Below are 17,456 nucleotides of genomic sequence, written 5' to 3' on the forward strand. Positions count from 1 at the left end.
TTTCGGGCCCCGTACTGGTCCCCTGATCACAATTAAGATGTAAGCATGAGCGCGCGGGTATTTGCGGGTGAGGTGGCGCAGTGTTCGGGTGTATATCTCGGGAAGATTACCCCGCATCCTGTTTATCGTGTGTCTAGTTGATTGGATGTTAAATGATTCTAAAAGCAAACGGGCAGATAAATGTTTTTCTTTTGCGGTGATGGCTGCCGAGTCCCAGTCAATGATGTGTCCAGTTCGTGATGTTCTGCCAGGGTGTTTGCGGCTGTGTGGCCCTTGGCGACGTTATTCATCTGTTGTTTCAAGCGCCGTTTAAAATTTCCGCTCTCGCTGATGTACGACACGTCACACTCTTTTCAGGGTATCTTTTATATCACACCCGGGTAGTCCGTGTGTTGCAAAGGGTCTTTTGCACGCACCAGCTGTTGGCCAAGCTTTCGGGAAGGCACGTGCGCGATTTGAACACCGTAGCCCTTAAAAATTTGCGCCAGGGTTTCGCTTGTTCCCACTGTGTAGGGTACCACCGCTTGCTTCTCTGTTTCTTTCGCCGTTTCACGGCGGGGCTTCGCTGCTTTGCGCTCCTACCTGTAGCTCTTGCCTACGTTTCGTGGGGCTGCAGCAGACGCGGAATAGCCGGGAGAAGAGCGCTGCTGTGACGGATCGCTTCGCGGTTGAGTGCTGCAGGAAACTTCTCGAGGCTGACTCTTCTTTGCCCCAACGCACGCTATTCGAATCCCACGACATTTGCTGCCTTCTGAAATTTTGCCTTGAGAATACGTACTTCGTCTTTAACAAGCAGTATTAAAAGCAAGTGTTCGGCACAGCGATGGGAGCCTCTGTATCGGTCGTTTGCGCCAACATTGCTCTAGAGGATCTGGAAAGTGCCGCCTTATCTTCATTCGGGGCGCGGCCAAAGCTATTTCTAAGATACGTGGAGGACTGCTTCTGCATTATCCCTAGCCGGCACGCAGCACATTTCCTCGAGAACCTAAATTCCTTTAAAGGGAAGCTGAAGAATCTGTCGAATTTAATAAAGCGCTCATATACGGATGCGGGAACCTTATAAACCATGTAGGTAATTTTCTTTTTTTCAATTAGGAGCGACGTCATCGTCGGTTGAAATTGCGCTGTAGCTCCGCCCCCCATCGAATGCCGCGCGCTGCTGCTGACGCTGACGATGCGAGCGGAGACCGGAAACCGCAGTGTTGTGACGTCAACTCTAGTGTTTCGTTCCTTCGCAGCGTCCGCGACCGTGCCTGACCACGCTTGTTTCTGCGTGCGTGCCATGGTATTCTCCTTCGATCGACCCTGCATTCCTTTGTTGGTGCGTCTGCGTGTATGTAGAGTGGTAGTCAACGTGCGTGGTAGTCAACGTGAGTGGTAATCAACGTGGTAGTCAACAGATGAAGGTCACTACACGTACTGCATGAACCGGGAAGCTTTTCACGGGTTTAAACCATCTTTGTAGATTGCCGACAGCTTTGGACAGCGCACAAATGCCGACGATCGTATACCCGCTTACTTTCCACGAGGAGGCATGCAGGAACACAACACTACAGTTGTTTGACCGGAAACGAGCTCACTAGATTGGCGAAAGATCGGCGAGATCACTAGATCGCTTTGCAAAAAACATATTCACCAAAGAGCATTTCCAACACGAGGAGATCCCAAGACTTTGCTTTCGTTCAAGTCGAAAGCACTGCTCGCACCAGCATCGTTTGCTTCTTCGAGAGGCCGGCTCTTCGCAATCGGCTCGTACATGTAGGGTGTAATGCCGGACTCAGAAAAATGCAGTCTCTCTAAATTTTCCATTACCGTCTCAGAAAAACAGCACCAAACTACCTGGCACCGTGCTTCATGTGTAGCGGCAGCGGTAGGTTACTAGAGTTGACGTCACGAGGCGCCCGACCAATCACAGGCGGAAACGAGACGCGTGAGCTGGGCGTGTCCGCTGCTGCACTTTTCGTCGAAATAAAATATATTTGCGCTTTCTTTCGCTCAATTTCGATAGGATATTCGAATTCGGAGGGTTGACAACCTCTAGGTACAGATGTTCACTCATTTTTTTTGGGAAACCTTTCAGCTTCCCTTTAAGCCGAGTATACAGTTCACGGCTGAAGAGGAAAACAATGGGCCAATTCCCTTCCTGGATTTCCTCGTAGAGAGGACTTCAAGCGGCTTGAGGACTAGTGTCTACAGAAAGCCAACGCACACGGGAAGGTACCTGAGCGTCGACTCGGCGCACCCAATTGGGCAAAAGCAATCCGTCGCAGCAGCGCTCTTCTCCCGGGCATTCCGCGTCTGCTCCAGCCCCACGAAATGTTGGCAAGAGCTACAGGTTGTGAAAAGGGACCTGTTAAACAATGGCTACCCTAGACAACTGCTCAGAACGCCGGAGCGCAAAGCAGCGAAGCCCCGCCGTGAAACGGCGAAAGCAACAGTGAAGCGCGCGGCGGTACCCTACACATTGGAAACAAGCGAAACCCTGGTGCAAATTTTTAAGGGCTGCGGTGTTCAAATCACCCACGTGCCTTCCCGAAAACTTGGCCAACAGCTGGTACGCGCAAAAGACCCTTTGCAACACGCGGACTACCCCGGTGTGATATAAAAGATACCCTGCAAGGAGTATGACGTGTCGTACATCGGCGAGAGCGGAAATTTCTAACGGCGCTTGAAACAACACAAGAATGACTTCGCCAAGGACCACACAGCCACGAACGCCCTGGCGGAACATCACGAACTAACTGGACACATCATTGACTGGGACTCGGCAGCCATCATCGCAAAAGAAAAACACTTATCTGCCCGTTTCCTTTTAGAATCATGTCACATTCAATCAACTAGAGACACGATAAACAGGACGCGGGGTAATCTTCCTGAGATATAAACCCGAACACTGCGCCACCTCACCCATAAATAGCCGCGCGCTCATGCTTACATCTTCATTGTGATCAAGGGACCCGTACGGGGCCCAAAACGTCGGTTCTTTATTTTTATTTGATTCTTGGCGAGTGCACGCTTTTTGGCACCAATCGAAGATACTGTACACTCACAAGATACAGCCGAGTTGAAAAAGGAGGAATTCCTGTCGCCACTACAAAAATTTCTGTTGTACGACATAAATTCCTGACGTTTTTGTAGTTGCGACAGACATTTCTGACGTTACGACCGAAATTCTGATGTCGCAACAGGAACATTCTGTCGCGAAGACCAAGAGTTCTGAAGTCGCAACAGAAACGTTCTGTCGCGACAACAAGAGTTCTAAAGTCGTGACAACAGCTTTCTATCCTGACAGCGATTCTGACGTCGCCACATAAATATTCTGTCGCGACGACGAAGAGTTCTAAAGTAGCAGGAGAAACGTTCTTGTGCGACAACAAGAGTTCTCAAGCCGCAACAACGGCTTTCTATCGTAACAGCGACTCTGACGTTACAAAAGCAATTCCGACGTCTCGACAGAAACAGTTGGTCGCGACGGCCAAGAGTTCTGAAGTCGCTACAGAAACGTTCTTTCGCGACAACAAGAGTTTATGAAGTCGCAACAACAACTTTCTATCGCAACAGCAATTCTCACGTCGCAACAGGAACTCCCTGCCAGGACTACAGATTTTCTGTCTTGGCGTTAGAAATGTGCCACTTTCTGTGGCAGCGACATAAGTTCTGACGCCGCGAAAGAAGTGCTTTCCATCATGACGCTTTAAATTTATATGCCAATTTCGCAACGGTGGTGTAGACTGTACTTTTCTCCGGCGAGGTATTCAATCGTGCTTCTCTGAAGCCGGCAATGCTGATAGCACCAACATCGGTATTAACGTCGAAGTGGCCGATTGTTATAAATGTGCCGTGACGATGAGGCACCAGAAACACCGCATCGACCTCCTCCAAATCGGCCGCTGAACAAAATCATACCACCTGCGGGAATGGCTGCGTATCCGTTTTGTGTTATTTGGTAAGATATGACACACAGGCCTGTGGGCTTGCATATGCCGTTTCACTGACACATTAGTTAATTTCCCAGAAATATTGCATAAACTTTTGCGCAGCGAAAAAGAAGTTTTGTGTTCATCCACAAAGTTGCTTGAAAGGCTGTTTCCCTCGGGTCTCATCACTCTGGTACAGCGCTGCCGTGAGAAGCCAGTATGCTTTCAGAATGAACACTCATCCACGAAGGTTTATGTAGCTATTTTGCATGAAACACACGAATTATATGGCACGCTCAAAAGTGTAAAGAGCGAGAGATAACTGTCGAAATTAGCAGTAACAAACCTAAGAGTGTCCCCGGTCACCATTGTCTATTTCAGAATTTTTTGTATAATATGGATATCGTACAGCAAAATCGATGTTCTAGCACTCCACGATGTACCTGTTGATGGTAACAACACTTTTCCTCTTCTAGAGATGAGGCAGTTGACGCGGTGTAGTAAAAGCGTGTCTTGGCTTTTAAAATGCAAATGTAAACATCAACGCAGGAAGAGATTCTTACTGTTGACAGAGCCCAAATGTACACTTAGATACACGTTCGGCGTGGTGCAGTGGTGAGATGCTTGGCTCAGGATCCTCAGGTCCCAAGTTAGAATCCTCGGCTGGGAAGCGTTTTCTTTCACTTTAATATTTTTCTTTTTTGTACTAACCGATTTACATAGCCAAAAAGAGGTATATGTCTATTGTTAAATAAAAATTGATGAACAACTACAGAACTTTCGACCACAGGACATCACACTACAAAGAACCGAACAACCGACAATAAAACGACAGAAACAACGTCCCAAAATACGGCAGACTGAAATTTCCTGATGTGTTTTTCAAGTGGGACACCATTAGGCATGCACTCCATCAAAACCATATTACAAGTGATGAGGACTACGCAGACTAGGACTCAGTGAGAAACTACTCCGACGCTATTTCGGACCCTACAAGGTCTTCCGACGTATTGGCGTTCTGGACTATGAGGTCGTGCCAGACGGCATTTCGCATTCACAGCGGCGCCGCGCACGATCTGAAGTGGTCCACGTGGTGCGCCTTAAACCGTTTTACGGACACTGACGCACTTCGTCATTTTTGTTCTTTTCTTTGCTGCGAGTGCTTTTGTTTATTACTTTTGTTTGTTTGCAGCATCGGGTCGATGCTTTTAAGAGGGGGGTAATGACGCGTGTACTTATCTTTATCGAGCGACACGTTTTGCCGCCTAGCAAATGTTAACGCACAGCGCGGGACGCGCCTGCATTTATCCGAAGTTTCTGGAAAGTTGTCGATGCTTCTATCCGCTGTCTGTTGTCGCCGAACCTTGTGTTATCTGATTTCATCGCTTGACGCGAATGGTGTAGAACATTGTAGAAGGCATGCGGGTCCCAACGATTAGTATGGAACATTCGACGACTGCTCTATAAAAGCCGACGCGCTTGACCCGCTGATCAGATTTTCGACGATCGCCGACTGTGTTCGCCGCTATCGTTGTGCTTTAAGTGTAGCCTGTTTTGTGGGCACAGCATAGAGAAATTCAACAAGAGGGGACACTCTTCAAAAACTGGCAACAGGATACACGTCACGCCTAGTTTCAACAACAGCCGTTAGTTGACGCGAGCATCAGAAAAAAAGAATGTGAAATAAACTTCCAGACAACCTTTCATTTTTTTTATTCCTTCCCACTAAAAGTGGAAAAGTTTTGCGTGTAAATGAACTTATAGTTTGCAACTTTTTGTTGCGTTGCCTAGCAACAAGCTAGCGGCCCGCCAGACGCGTGTGCATACGTCATGCGCCAGACAAGCCGCAGGAGTGAGGGAGGATGGTCGTACGTGCGAAGCTCGCGTGCTCGGCGACGCGTTTGTTTTGGATACAGCCCATTTTATTGGGCTCCCGGCCTTCTCTATGCTTCTCTTGCGTCTCGTCTGCATTTCGACATGGCACCGCTGCACTACTGGACTACGGCAAGGTGAGAAATTGTGTTTGACAGTGTGCGGCTCATTTTAATTACATTTAGGCTTAGTGCGAGTGGCGCAGTTAGCGAAAAACAGCACCGCCGTCCGGGCGCAGTTAAATTGAGTTAATGCCTCGTTCTGGGAGATGTTTGCGACGCTTTCTATGAGCCTCAACATTACTGTAACTTATTTCGGTAGTTTTTAGGCACGCTTGCCGCGCCCGGCTTATTGACGCAGTAAGCGAAAACCGACTTGGCTGTGTGACGCATTTGCGCGTGTATGTGCATGCACTACGTCGTAGCGCCTAAAACAGACAAGTTTTGGCGCATTCTGTGGCCCCCAACATTATTGTAACTAACGTCGTTATATTTGGGGTTGTTTAGAAACACGGTTGCCGCGCCCGGCTAATTGATGCAGTTAGCGAAAAGCAGCTCGGCTGTGTGCCGCCGTTAGTTTCGCGTGTACTGAATCTAACCGGTAGAAGTTCGTGACGCATTCTCTGACCCGAAAAAGTATTGTAATTTATTTCGTAACCTTTTGGGATATCTCGAGGCTTGCTCGCCGCGCGTGGGGTTGTGAAGCTGTTAGCAAAAAAGCAAGCCAGCCATAGTGAGTTAGTTTTGCGTGTACTGAATTTTAGTGGGACAAGTTTGTGACGCATTTTATAGCCCTGCAACAACATATACTTTATTTCGGTACTCACGCTTCTCAAAAACGCGACGAGCGATTGCCGAGAGTGATAACGCGGGAGTGTTGCATGCGCCGGCAGGACGCGTAAAAGATAACACGGAGGAGCTCAAGAACATGACATTTATGTATTCTGAGGGACTGAAAACAGGCTTTGCACCCACGAGTCTGACTTTAGTGTGATTAGAAGGCATTATGCGAGCGTGTAACATGGTCTGGCTGAGCCTGTGTTGTAGCCACCTTTGTGTACTTGGCGTACCATCGTGTCGACTGAGGCCAAGTTAATTTGTTTGGGAAACGCGCAGTCAGCCGCGTATTTGTGCACTTAAAGTGCTGGAAATAATGCCCGGGAAAGGAGGGGTGCTTGAAAATCGGATGTTCACATTTATGGCATTGTTTGGGACGAGTCTTTGCTGCGAAATGTACCTAAAAGTGAATTTATCTGTAATGCCACTCATTCACCACTTACGCATGTTTCGCCTCTACACGCAATACTCCTGTTAGGTCAATATACCGAAATGATGCATGCTTGTAATTTACTTTCTTTCAGCTGATGGAATCCGGTGGAGCATCGTACGGCAACGACTGCTGCTTACCTGGTGCCACAACTTTGGATGAATGCAGAAGAAGCCCGGAACGAGCATTTATATAGAGCAAAATAAACATTTCATCATTTCAGAAGACGTCTTTCGTTTTCTTTATGAAATTGCAGCTGACAGATTCGGCGCAGTATTGTAAAGGTCAATCGCAATCATTTCTACTTAAAAATGAAACGATTCCACGCCAAGGCCACGCGAGGTTCAGCAGAAGCGAAAAAAATGAATGCCGCGCCGAGCAGCGGAGCCGGCGCGGCCTGTACCAACTGGTGTTCAAAACGCGCGCGCACAAAACCGAAACCGGAAGGATCAACAACATCCGCTTGGTGCGCTACAGTCAATTCGGCCGCTGGGCTCTATGGGAGTGTCCGCTCTTGTTGAAATTTCTTTCTCTATGGGCACAGGTTCGCCCAATAAAAGCTAGTTTTGTCTTTCCCAGTACTGCTACTGTTTTCTTTCTTCACCGTCACTACCACGTGACACAAGGAAGATTTCACAGTTGCTAGAGTAGCTTCGAAATATAAAGCAGACATGCATAAATACGCATGCACAAGGCACCCGTAAGCAAGGGATGCCTAAACAGAGGCACATATTGCGTAAAGCGACGATGCTACCTTGAATCAAAGCGTGACGTCAGTATTGGCCCGAGAATGGGAGCCAAAAAAGGCACGGAGCTCCTTTTTCTTTATTTGTTGAGCCCAAAACGAACCTCTCAGCAAAACTGAATACAGCCAGGAGGAAATTTCTTTCCTGTAACGTAGCCGAATGTAGTAAATTTTACCAGAATAAGTTCTGGCATCATTTAAGGGACAGAATAGAAGGGAAAGATAAAATAAATGTCGATAATTAATTTTATTACAGGAGTCATGGCAGTAGCTGATACTTTTAACAATGCTTTCAAATCAGTTTTCCAAGAGTGCGATAAGTATGAGCCTACTGGGTGGCTTTCCGACACAGTTTGTGATCTATCGATAACATGCCAGGGTATCATGGGAATGCTGCTCAATCTGAGCAATAAAATTATGCTGATCCGACATTCTTAAAGTGAAACTTAATGTGGTATTTATAAAGGCGAATGTTTCATTTCTTGAGCGTTTAGTCTAATACGAAAGTCGTGAGTTGATGTTAAACATTACCTTGCGTGCACCGCTGCTGCGTGCCTGCGTAGTACACAAAACACACAGGGGGACGTGTTTGCTTGAGGCATTGTTGCGCGCCATCGGTCATAATCTCTGAGAGGGTTGAGCCTTGCCTCACATGACAAATCGCACTTTGGTGGAAATGTTAAAGTGTAATACGGAGCTGTACGTGTGTGACCGTAATCGGAATATGAGGTACGCCGTAGTGGCGAACTCCAGAATAATTTTGAAGCAATGATGATGTTTAACCTGCCCCTAAATATAGGTGCAGTAGCGTTTCTGGTTTTCACTCCCATCGAAATGTGGGTGCCGCGGTTGCGATAAAACTCGTAAACCTCGAGCAATGCCTCAGTCACAAAGCTACCGCAGTGGGCACAGGAGTGTTGATTTGACGTGCGACCGCTTATGTAGTATCGCCTAGGCACTAAGGCGCTTTTTGCGTCTCTGTCTGCGTCAGTTGTCAAATTTGCATGTTTACTTTTCACAAATAGCAGCAACGCATCGTACTGTACTTTCAGTTGGCCCACCACCGCTGTCACAATTACTATTTTTACACGTCACCTTTTTCTCGCCCCCCCTCCCCTCCCCTGCATGACAACTGCGAACGAAGAGTGGCGAGAGTTATTCGGTTCTACCCATTTTCTGCCTTCTCTCCCTCCTTTTCCCTGTGGTCCTCCACGTTAGTAGAAAGGCGAATTCTGCAGTTTCTTTAATGCCTTTGTTGCCAGTCCCGAAGACTAATGTGTCGAAGCCCAGGCAGCTCCATTGGTTGTTGTGCACATACTACACGACGGAAAGGTCCAAATGAGTTTCGCGCATCGCCTTTCGTTTCTCCCACGCTCAGTTAATATATATACACGCTCTGAACCACTCCTTGGACGCGGCATGCGAAACAGCTGCAGCAGTGGAAAAGTCGAAGGAAGAGCTAAAGAAAGCTTGGCTTTAAATCTGGCAGTCAACTGTAGTTGTTACCTACACAGTGGGAAGCGTATGTGCGAATTTTTGCGGAACGAGAGGTGTTCAAACTGATGTTTAAAGAGGAGCAAATGACCCCAAATGGCAGTCATCTCCAAGCTGTGACGGATAGCACCCGCAGACACCGGCCGGTTAGAGAGCAATACTATTTCAAGCCCGACAATTGTTACCACCATTATAGGAGTCTAGGCTGCCAGATATATTTTCTACATAATTACTCTATGACCAAACTAATGACACCTACATGTCCTGCTTGTGGGAAATAAACGTAAAGTATACAATTTATTTAATGAAAGAAACCTTTCTAGACGTCTTATGCTTACTTTCCAAACAATTAAAAGGGCCCAAAGTATCATTTCACGGAGTTGCATGACGATGATTGCCTGATGGACATAGATCGGAAATATTTTCGTTGAAGTCAAAACATTTTTGTGTTCAAAAATGACAGTAGCTTAGCTCAGCTATGGCAAGATATACGTAGCGAAAGCTAAGGCATGGACATGGTTAGCCCTGGGTAATCTTGATAGTGTCATGTGGTGGATAGTGTCATGTGGTGGTGACGTTGAAGAACACAGTAGCAATACTGTGAAAGGCAAAACTAACTTTTATTGGGCGAACCTGTGCCCACAAAAACAGGCTACACTTATACCACAAAGATAGCGGCGAACACGGTCGGCGATCGTCGAAAATCTGATCTGCGGGTCAAGCGCGTCGGCTTTTGCAGATCAGTCGTCGAATGTTCCAGACTAATCATCGGGACCCGTGTGCCTTCCACAAAGTTGTACACCATTCGCGTCACGCGATGAAATCAGATAACACAAGGTACGGCGACAAAAGACAGCCGGGTAGAAGTATCGATAACTTTCCAGAAACTTCGGATACATACAGGCGCGTACCGCGCTGTGCGATTACATTTCTTATTGGTGAAACGTGGTCGCCCGATAAAGATAAGTGCACGTGTCAAAAGCAAGTCTAGGTTAGTCTGCTTGCCTAGCAATGCTGCGGCGTTTAGCCAGTCGTTTGGCGCGCTCTTCGTCTGTTTCCCGGGCGGTTCGTTTCCTCTTCATCTCGTTCCGATGTCAATCCCAGGCCTCCTCCTGCTTATCAGAATTGTCGTCGTCCATACTGCTGCCTCATCTGGGGTTGCGGCACACGCGAGCTCTTCTTCTCAATCCTCCGACATGTTATGAGGCATGCGAGGCAGCTGGCGAACCAAGCGGAGGCAAGCGCGACGACGAGGAATGCGGGATGACGTCATACCAAGCGGTGCCGGCGCGGCGGCTGCTACTAGTGGCGCATACGCAGTAGTGACTAGGGAGCGTGAGAGAGAAATATCCGCGGTGAGGCGCGCGTTGTGACGTCATGCGCCTCCTCGCAGCACCGCCACGGCGAACTCGCAAGTTCGCGGCCAGTAAAGCTTTCGCTTTAAAACTGTGCGTCACTCGGGAAACAGTGCTTCAGAGGAAGTTGGGAGAAAGTCGACTTGACCGGAGTGGTCCAGCAGCTACTGATGCTTGGAGGACCCGCTTTCCGATAGACTAGCCAAGAGAGATACAAGGGTCCTCTGGAAAGTTGCCTCAACAGGTAACCTCACCATGCTGGCTTTCGACGTTGCTTTGACGACCCGCTGTGTCCGATGCGCGATTGGTTCGTAAATATTGCAGGTCGCAGTTTGCCTCGTAGAAATACAAGTGCATTGTTAAGAGCAGCCGAATTGTAGAAATTACTTCAGACTTATTCAGTGTTTACTCGATCATGAAGTGCGATAATACGCTGTGCAGGTGTGACGTTGAATAGTGCGCCAGTAACCGATATCCGCCAACTTGTGATCTGATATGAAGCGTATAGATAGGGATAAGGTGCCTCAGAAAGGCTAGCTAACGTTTCGATAGCAGGACCTATCTTCGTCAAAGATGGCTTCGTCATCCTGGGCAGGTAAGTTTTTTAACGATCAGTGGACGCAACTCACGTGTGGTCGTTGTCGGTTGCGACAGACTGTAAAGGGAGAGAGTGAAATGAAAAGGAGTGCTGTCGTTTGACGGCCCCAGGCGTGGTTCTTAAGACGAGGGGACAAGAGCGGCAGAGTGGAAAGGCGGCAGAGGAAAAAAGGAAGGAAAACAAAAGAACAAGAAGAAAGAGAAGGAAATAGGACGGTACGGTGTTTGTGGAGCGAGAAATGAGGGACCCTTGAAAATGCCGTCCTGCGTTTGTTCTTTTAGGCGAGTCGATCAGCCGGTCTGTGTGCAAGTAACAAAGAGACATGCGTTGAAAAAATACCTTGAGTAGCGTAACAGCAATGCGTCAGGTAATTTTCAAGGTGCTAAGATTCAATTCAATTCAATTCGATTTTATTTCCCAGAAACATCTGGACGGCGTCCTGGCTAAAAGCTGCTAGAGCAGCTTGACAAAAGGCGCAGGAAGCCGTTACAAGGCATAGCGGACAAGTCACATAAAAAAAACAGGTATAATCGCAAGCAATGGAATCAAACACGATTTCAGTTCAAGAAATCAGTTTTGCCAAATACGTCAAAGAACAGCAAATTAAGTATTGAAAGAAAGAAACAAAGTTGAGAACAGGTAACGAAAAAACACAAAGTTGAAGTTCATTCTCAAATAACCATTTCAAAATGCACTATACGCAATCAGTAGGCATGAAAACACAAAATGAAAAAAAAACAGTATGTCTTACAACACGATAAATAAGCAATCGCAAACACTCTGCACATAACAATACACAATAGGCCAAAACACGATATCAAACGAAATGGTCATTCACAATACGCTGGATCTTTTATTTAGTTACAGTTGCACAACATATGTTCGAAGCTGCCTTCTACTATATCCAGCAGTATTTTGGTGCTTGTTAAGTGTTAGGGGAACATTGTGAGCAAGTGACTGAAGTTTGTAATTCGTACGAAAATGTGGTATCGCCCACATATCAGTGCAGCGCGTTTTAACAGTCGACGAGTAACGTTGTAACGATGCCAGAGAAGAGAGGTAATTAACGATTTTAGTTGATGAAAAATTAAACAACTGCAATAACCGAAATTCACACATTTTATCCGCGCGAACTAAATTATACTCTAGAAATGCTTCTTTCGTGGTATCTGTGCGTTCATGATTTGAAATTTGCCGTATAATTCTTTTTTGTATGGTGACAATCTTACTTATATTAGTTTTTGTTGTGGTAGCCCAAACGAGGTTGCAGTAGTTTATGTGTGAGTAAAACAGAGCGTAGTAAATTTGAAGCTTTGCTTGTAGTGGAAGAATACTACGACAGCGCGATAGTACCCCTGTAACTGCAGATAACTTTCGACAAAGAAATGCGATGTGAGTATCCCATTTCAAAGTTGAAGAAAAATATATTCCTAGAGTTTTGTGGTCACTGACAATGGCAACAGGCTGGTGTTCATAAGTAAGCTGATGAGACGAGGAAACATTTTTGTTGTTTGCACAGAATATGATCGCCTTCGTTTTAGTTGCATTAATCCTGAGTCTATTCTTTTTTGACCATGAAGACACCTTATTGAGAACTTCATTGCATTTCATAATTGTTTGATCTAAATTAGAACCGCAGAGAGTAAAAGTGGTATCATCAGCGTACATCATAAATTTAATTTCGGTGTCTATCAGGACAATGTCATTAATATAAATATTAAATGCCTGAGGCACTCCGTGCGTGACGGGTAAAAAAGATGATTTGTTATTGTTAATAAAAACACATTGCTCTCGGTCACGCAGGTATGACTCAAGCAAGGCCAAGGGTTTCCCGAGAATCCCGTATTGTGTAAGCTTTGTCGTAAGAACGTCGTGGTCAATGGGATCAAAAGCCTTACTAAAATCCAAAAAAAGACCTACTGTATACAATTGTTGTTCAATGTTTCCCAGGATGGTTTCCTTTAAGGATAATAACGCTAATTCTGTAGATCTTCCCGCTCGGAAGCCAAATTGAGAATCTGTTATTACATTTTTTATGTCGAAGAATTTCGTTAATCGTGAAAGTATGATTTTTTCCAACCCCTTAGAAAAAACAAATAGAACAGAGATTGGTCTGTAATTCGATGTATTGTTTTTGTCTACCCCCTTGTATATTACTGATACTCTAGCCTTTTTCATGGCATCAGGAAAAGTTCCACTCTCCATCGCTAAGTTAAAGATGTAAGTAAGTGGGGAAGTGATGAACGGCAAAACATGCTTGACGGGTTCAACTTGGATGTTGTCGATATCTAGAGCCTTACTATTTCGCAATATCATAAACGTGCTGTGGATTTCATGTTCGTTAGTTGGTACGAGAAATATACTGTCAACAAAATTGCTATATTGTGTGCCGATGTCTGGTGGGCTATTATCGGCTACATTTACATTAACAAAGTGAGTATTAAAATAGTCTGCATGCTCTTTGCCTTTAAGTTCGCGGTGGCCTACTGTTAACGTTTTGATAGAAGGCATACTGGTATTACGACCGAGAACATCATTTATTGTCTTCCAAGCAACATCAGGGCGTTGCCGAGTAATATGTCCAAAAATGTGTTGATAATAGTTTATCTTGGACCGCCGCAACTCTTTGTTAAGGTGATTTCTAAATCTCTTAAATTGTTTCAGCGTTTTTTCTGAACGCGTCCGCAAAAAAGAATGATAGAGGCGATTTTTATTTTTTTATCATGTTTATATGTTCTTGAGTCACCCAAGGCTTCCGTATCTTTTTAGATACCTTCATCGCTATGAGCGGGAAATGTCGTGTGTAAATGCGCACAAAAGCCTGCAGTAATTCTGTGTACGCATCATTTACATTGGTTTTTATGAAACACAGATGACCAACCATGGTTCAAGACGTCTTGTTTAAATGATACGAGCCTGTCCTGTGTAACTCGCTGAACAATCAAAGGCTTAGATCTGGCATCCCTTTCCGCGGAACGAGAGGAGTAAATAAGGAAGACTGGGCAATGATCGCTTAAATCTGATGCTACTGTGCCAGCACTGTAAATGGTAGTGTCAATATCGGTAATAAGAAGGTCAAGCGCAGTAGAGCTATATTGTGTTACTCGGGTTGCAGTGGTAATTAAGTTGACAAAACCATATGAAGACAGCATGGTGTTGAACTCACGGACAGACCAATCCTGGTCCCGGATATTTAAATTAAAGTCCCCACCACAAACTAGGTAATAGTTGTTCTTACTTATGTAATCTAGCAACTGTTCGAATAAATCTAAAAAACGCAGCACATCCCCTGTCGGAGGGCGATAGATAACGGATAAAATTTGCTTTTTGCATTCCAGAGTAAGAATTTCGTAGTTGTCGGTGATTCTGGTAAATTCTGAAACCATTTCGCATTTTTTTTCGATCTGTAACTTAGGTGGCAACTCCACCTCCTCGTTTACTATTCCGATTTATGTAGAAAGCATTGTAACCGGCTAGATTTAATATTTGGGAATCATTTTGATACCAGGTCTCCGAAAACATGATTATGCTGAACTTGAAAGAAAATTGGTCTAAGAAGAAAGCGATCGAATCCTGCTTGTTGACAGAACGTATATTAATGTGTAGGGCTGATTCACAGGATAAATCATAAAGCTGAACTGTGTGTGGCAAACAAAACTCGTGATAGTTCATCGCGTCTTCGCTGTTTCAAGCAGAAGCGGAACTTCCTTCACTGCACCACAGCAGAGCCTCGCACGTCGACGGGAGCTTCGCTTGGTGTACCGGTAACCTGACGAGCACAGATCTTGCTGACATCATTTATATTCGTTATCGACACAATAGGTGAATCATCAGCTGCTTTTGCGAAAATCTTCCCATTGTATGACCAAACGCTTTTCCAGTGGTATTCATGTTTCCTTTTGACAGCCATGGTAAGTAGTTTCTTTAGGGCGGGGCAAAGATGTTCGTTCACGTAAACTGGTGTTGTGTTCTGAAGGCCAAGGTCATTGTTCGTTAGTCGAGTTTTCTTCGCTTTCTTAAGCACAGCGTCGCGTTTTGTGCGCGAATTGAACTGGACAATAATATGAGACCTATCAGCGTTGCGCGTAGGCACGCGGTGGCAAACCTCGATATCACCGTCGTCAATAGGCTGATTTATTGCAGAGCCAACTTTGGAAAGGATTTCAGTCACAGATTCTTCGTCTTTCCCGATTACTCCCTGTATCTCTAGATTGGCCTTCCTCGAGTACTGCTCCATGTGAACAAGGCGCCTTTCTAAGTCTTGCAGCGTGCTTTCCATCATTGCGTGCTTCGCGTGAAGCGCCTCGTTCTCAGATGCAAACCTAGCATTTCTTGTAGTCTCAGCGTTCAGTTTTTTTGTTAGCTCTTTAATGCTTCCGTGGGCATACTCAAGGCTCTTAGCCAAAGCTTGTTGTTCGATTTTCAATTCACGGACCTCGCTCCGTATTTGGCGCTCGACTGCTTCGCGGTGTTCTTTCAGCTCTGCCCTCATTTCTTCTTTTAGTTTCAAAAACTCTGCCTTCATCTCCTCCTTCATTTTACCTATTTCTTTAGCCATTCTGAAACATCATACACGACGGTAAGCAACACAAAGTCGGCGAGGATTTACAAGAACGATTCCTTGGCAGTAGCGACGAGCGTAAAGAGAAAGTTCAGCGATTCGTGTGTTTTTGGTACTAACCTGCAGCACAGGCAGAACGCGATTAACGTGTCCGGAGCAGGCTAGTCGCTACTGCCAAGTGTCGGGGCCAAGACGAAGAAGGTGCTTTTGTACTGCCGATGCTGTGACGTAGAGGCCGACGCGGCAGGTCACCGGTGCAGCCGACGATAACACCTTCCTGGTGGTAGACGATGCAAACTTGACGGTTCCGCGCGTAGCGTGGGCCGGGAGCTTGATCCTCGTAGGCGCGCAGTGCGGCTGCGTGGCAGCACAGGCAGAACGCGATTAACGTGTCCGGAACAGGCTCGTCTCTACTGCCAAGTGACACGGAGTCTGCGGGCAAGGACAGGGCAGTTGGAAAGCAACATCTTCGTCTTTCAAGGGACGTTAGCAGCAGTAGTGCGGTGTAGACGTCGTCACAGAGATATACAGAAGTCGCGCGATCCTGTGGGGTCGAGGTCATCGGTGTAACACTCTCCAGTGACGCCCAAGGGAAGAGACGTGCCGAGTGGAGGAGCCATCTCAGCACAGCAGGAGCAGCATGTCAAAGCGATGTTTTCTTAATTTGAAATTTTGCTCAATTGTTTATTGTTTTCAGTGTTAGGTTAACCAAGCAACCTTTAGAAATTCTTTTTCTCGTTTTTCAGTTTCTAAGGCTTTTTGCATAGGTCTAAATAGCTAAGGAATAATTGTATCTTTTTTAAAGTATGGTTATCGCGACTTGTTAGCACGAGTTGATGGATGGTACTAAGGGGAACCCACGCGTGCTCTATTCTGAGCGCAAGCGTTATTCCGCATCGGAACGGATGCGGATTGAGACGCTGAACGAAGCGAACGGAGCAGCTTTTATCATTATTTAGTGTGGGCTAGAGCCGTAGACAGACGCTAAACATGGGAAGGATAAGCTAGCTAAGCGGGTTAGAAAACTAGAAAACCAACGCAAGAGTGATCAGACGCAGAGGAAGGAAATACAGAAAAGATAGTCAACGCGGAAGTGAGGGCCACACTTCAGGAAAGCAATGGCGACCGTTTTGGTGCGAGCAGCGCGTACGGCGCTGGCTGCGAAGCGAGAAAAGCTAAACAAGCCACAATCACACGGCGGAAAGGAGTGGCGGAAACGGGACTGGCGGCCAGACACTGACACGCCGGCTGCAGAAGAAGACTTCAAAGGGCAAGGATAAGACAAAAGGGCCTCGCGGCCTGAAATGTAGCTTTCGGTGGCGAAAAGGAGGGAAATCGTTGAGTTGTCAATATCGGGGGTTCCAACTTGCGCAAAGAAGAAACGACGATAACAGAGAGGGTAGGTGCAGACGAAGAGTCTAGGTGAGCGGTCTTCTGAGAAAACTGATTAGGGAGTTGATAACTGAAGCCAAAGAACGCAAGTAAGACACAATTTTAGGGCAGTGGTTTATTCATCCACTGTCATTGCTAATTATTTATCATTTAATTCAATTAGCATGAGTAAGTACAAGTAATTTCCCCATGTTGTTATTGGCGGCTTTGTTTGTTGGCTTCTCTTGATATCATTTATAAAAATCGGCACGCTTGG

The 17,456-nt window shown here is 46.1% G+C and overlaps 1 protein-coding gene across 1 annotated transcript in view; it reads right to left on the minus strand.

Annotated features, from left to right (window-relative positions):
• Positions 1-17,456, minus strand: part of LOC139047299 (uncharacterized) — a 1,527,628-nt gene that overhangs the window by 202,217 nt on the left and 1,307,955 nt on the right. The gene's annotated exons all lie outside the window — the stretch shown is intronic.

The sequence above is a fragment of the Dermacentor albipictus genome, chromosome 7 (genome assembly GCF_038994185.2).
Source record: "Dermacentor albipictus isolate Rhodes 1998 colony chromosome 7, USDA_Dalb.pri_finalv2, whole genome shotgun sequence".
Classification (NCBI taxonomy): Eukaryota; Metazoa; Arthropoda; class Arachnida; order Ixodida; family Ixodidae; genus Dermacentor; species Dermacentor albipictus.